Source organism: Arachis ipaensis, chromosome B5 (assembly GCF_059453495.1).
Source record: "Arachis ipaensis isolate K30076 ecotype BB chromosome B5, ASM5945349v1, whole genome shotgun sequence".
NCBI lineage: Eukaryota > Viridiplantae > Streptophyta > Magnoliopsida > Fabales > Fabaceae > Arachis > Arachis ipaensis.
This window is the reverse complement of record NC_142440.1, coordinates 108,860,949-108,865,165: the sequence shown is the minus strand read 5'-3', so window position 1 is coordinate 108,865,165 and position 4,217 is coordinate 108,860,949. Positions and strand designations below refer to the sequence as shown.

Sequence of the window (4,217 nt, the reverse complement as noted above, 5' to 3'; positions counted from 1 at the left end):
GAGCATTGTTGAGACTTCCCAACACCAAACTTAGAGTTTGGATATGAGTGTTCAACACCAAACTTAGAGTTTGGTTGTGGCCTCCCAACACCAAACTTAGAGTTTGACTGTGGGGGCTCTGGTTGACTCTGTTTTGAGAGAAGCTTTTTATGCTTCCTCTCCATGTTTACAGAAGGATGACCTCGAGTTTTAAACACAAGGGAGTCCTCATTCAATTGAAGGACTAGTTCACCTCTGTCAACATCCATCACAGCTCTTGCTGTGGCTAGGAAGGGTCTTCCAAGGATGATGGATTCATCCTCATCCTTCCCAGTATCTAGGACTATGAAATCAGCAGGGATGTAAAGGCCTCCAACCTTTACTAACACGTCCTCTACTTGTCCATAAGCCTGTTTTCTTGAATTGTCTACCATCTCTAATGAGATGTTAGCAGTTTGCACCCCAAAGATTCCCAGTTTCTCTATTACAGAGAGGGGCATGAGGTTTATCCCTGAACCAAGATCACACAGAGCCTTTTCAAAGATCATGGTGCCTATGGTACAAGGTATTAGGAACTTTCCAGGATCCTGTTTCTTCTGAGGCAATGTCAGTTGATCCAGATCACTCAGTTCATTGGTGAACAGGGGAGGTTCATCTTCCCAAGTCTCATTACCAAATAAATTGGCATTTAGCTTCATGATTGCACCAAGGTACTTGGCAACTTGCTCTTCAGTAACATCCTCATTCTCTTCAGAAGAGGAATACTCATCAGAGCTCATGAATGGCATAAGGAGGTTCAATGGAATCTCTATGGTCTCTAGATGAGCCACAGATTCCTTTGGTTCTTCAGAGGGAAACTCCTTATTGATCACTGGACGTCCCAGGAGGTCTTCCTCATTGGGATTTACGTCCTCCCCTTCTTCCTTGGATTCGGCCATGATGGTTATATCAATGGCATTGCACTCTCCTTTTGGATTTTCTTCTGTATTGCTTGGGAGAGTACTAGGAGGGATTTCAGTGATCCTTTTACTCAGCTGGCCCACTTGTGCCTCCAAATTTCTAATGGAGGACCTTGTTTCATTCATGAAACTTACAGTGGCCTTAGATAGAATAGAGACTAAGTTTGCTAAATTAGAGGTATTTTGTCCAGAGTTCTTTGTCTGTTGCTGAGTGGATGATGGAAAAGGTTTACTATTGTTAAACCTATTTCTCCCACCATTATTAAAGCCTTGTTGAGACTTTTGTTGATCCTTCCATGAGAGATTTGGGTGATTTCTCCATGAGAGATTATAGGTGTTTTCATATGGTTCACCCATGTAATTCACCTCTGCTATTGCAGGGTTCTTAGGATCATAAGCTTCTTCTTCAGAAGATGCCTCTTGAGTACTGTTGGATGCAGCTTGCATTCCATTCAGACTCTTTGAAATCATATTGACTTGCTGAGTCAATATTTTGTTCTGAGCCAATATGGCATTCAGAGTATCAATTTCAAGAACTCCCTTCTTCATAGGCGTCCCATTTTTCACAGGATTCCTTTAAGAAGTGTACATGAACTGGTTATTAGCAACCATGTCAATGAGTTCTTGAGCTTCTGCAGGCGTTTTCTTTAGGTGAATGGATCCACCTGCAGAAGTATCCAATGACATCTTAGCCAATTCAGATAGACCATCATAGAATATATCCAGGATGGTCCATTCTGAAAGCATGTCAGAAGGACACTTTTTGGTAAGTTCTTTGTATCTCTCCCAAGCTTCATAGAGGAATTCACCTTCTTTCTGTCTGAAGGTTTAAATATCCACTCTAAGCTTACTCAGCTTTTGAGGAGGAAAGAACTTGGCTAAGAAAGCCTTGACCAGCTTATCCCAAGAGTTCAGGCTATCCTTAGGTTGAGAGTCCAACCATATTCTAGCTCTGTCTCTTACAGCAAAAGGGAAAAGCATGAGCCTGTAGACTTCAGGATCTACTCCATTAGTCTTAACAGTATCACAGATCTGCAAAAATTCAGTTAAGAAATGAAAAAGATCTTCAGATGGAAGTCCATGGAACTTGCAGTTCTGCTGCATCAGAGAAACTAATTGAGGTTTCAGCTCAAAATTGTTTGCTCCAATGGTGGGGATGGAGATGCTTCTTCCATGTAAATTGGAATTAGGTGCAGTAAAGTCACCAAGCATCCTCCTAGCATTATTATTATTTTTGGCTGCCATCTCCTCTTCATGTTCGAAAATTTTTGAAAGGTGCTTGCTGGATTGTTGTAATTTAGCTTCTCTTAGTTTCCTCTTCAGAGTTAGTGATTTTCGAAAATAGTTTTTGAAAAAGGTTAGTAATTTTCGAAAATTAAAATCAAAAATTAAAATAATTAGTTAATTAAAAAGAAATTTCGAAAAAGAGGGAAGATATTTTCGAAAATTAGAGAGAGAGAGTTAGTTAGGTAGTTTTGAAAAAGATAAGAAACAAACAAAAAGTTAGTTAGTTAGTTGAAACAAATTTGAAAATCAATTTTGAAAAGATAAGAAGATAAGAAGTTAGAAAGGATATTTTAAAATCAAATTTTGAAAAAGATAAAATAAAGAGATATTTTTGAAAAGATATGATTGAAATTAGTTTTGAAAAAGATTTGATTTTTAAAATCACAATTAATGACTTGATTCACAAGAAATCACAAGATATGATTCTAGAACTCAAAGTTTGAATCTTTCTTAACAAGCAAGTAACAAACTTGAAATTTTTGAATCAAAACATTAATTGATGGTGTTATTTTCAAAAATTAGGAGATAAAGATAAGAAAAAGATTTTTGAAAAATATTTTTAAAACTTTCGAAAATAAAAAAGAAAAATGAAAAAGATTTGATTTTTGAAAAAGATTTTGAAAAAGATAAGATTTTTAAATTGAAAATTTGATTTGACTCATAAAAACAACTAGATTTTAAAAAGTTTTGAAAAAGTCAACTCAAATTTTTGAAATTTATGAGTGAAAAAGGAAAGATATTTTTTTTATTTTTGAATTTTTAATGATGAGAGGGAAAAACATGAAAAAGACTCAATGCATGAAAATTTTGGATCAAAACAATGAATGCATGCAAGAATGCTATGAATGTCAAGATGAACACCAAGAACACTTTGAATGTCAAGATGAACATCAAGAACTTATTTTTCAAAAATTTTTAATGCAAAGAAAACATGCAAGACACCAAACTTAAAAATTTTTCATGTATAGACACTATGAATGCAAGAATGCATATGAAAAACAAGAAAAGACACAAAATAAGAAAACATCAAGATCAAACAAGAAGACTTACTAAGAACAACTTGAAGATCTTGAAGAACACTATGAATGCATGAATTTTTCGAAAATTTTATGCAAACTTTAAAACATGAAATTGATACCAAACTTTCAACTTGACTTAAGACTCAAACAAGAAACATGAAATATTTTTTATTTTTATGATTTTATAAAAATTTTTTTTTTGGATTTTTCAAAAATTAATGTGAAAAAAAAATAAGGATTCCAAAATTTTTAATATGAATTCCAGGAATCTTGTGCTCTTTAGTCTAAAGCTCCAATCTGAGGGTTAGGTATGGCTTAATAGCCAGCCAAGCTTTAGTATGCTATTACATGCATTGAAGTGATTAGTTGAATCCTCAATCCAAAGGAATTTAGACATGGCTTCACAGCCAGCCAGGATTCAGCAAATCATCATGAAACACTAGAATTCATTCTTAAAAATTCTGAAGAAAAATATATTTTTTTGAAAACATTTTTTTTTAAATTTTTTTTCGAAAACAAAGGAGAAAATTTTTGAAAGATTTTTGAAAATTTTTTTTTTTTGAAAACTTTTTGAAAATAAGAAGAAAATTACCCAATCTAAGCAACAAGATGAACCGTCAGTTGTCCAAACTCGAACAATCCCCGGCAACGGCGCCAAAAACTTGGTGCACGAAATTGTGATCTCAGGCAACGGTGCCAAAAACTTTGTACGCACGTCTTAATAAATTGTTTTTTCATTCACAACTTCGATACAACTAACCAGCAAGTGCACTGGGTCGTCCAAGTAATAAACCTTACGTGAGTAAGGGTCGATCCCACGGAGATTGTTGGTATGAAGCAAGCTATGGTCACCTTGTAGATCTCAGTCTGGCGGATATAAAATAGTTATGGAGTTTTCGAGAATATATAATAAAATAAGGATAGAAATACTTATGTAAATCATTGGTGAGAATTTCAGATAAGCGCATAGAGA

General features: G+C 34.8%; 1 non-coding gene across 1 annotated transcript; it reads left to right on the top strand.

Annotated features, from left to right (window-relative positions):
• Positions 1-1,679: 1,679 nt before the first annotated feature.
• LOC148565323 (small nucleolar RNA R71) lies at positions 1,680-1,787 on the top strand. Its single transcript, XR_015885432.1, has one exon. It is a non-coding gene; the product is annotated as a small nucleolar RNA R71 (small nucleolar RNA).
• The last annotated feature ends 2,430 nt before the right edge of the window (positions 1,788-4,217 follow it).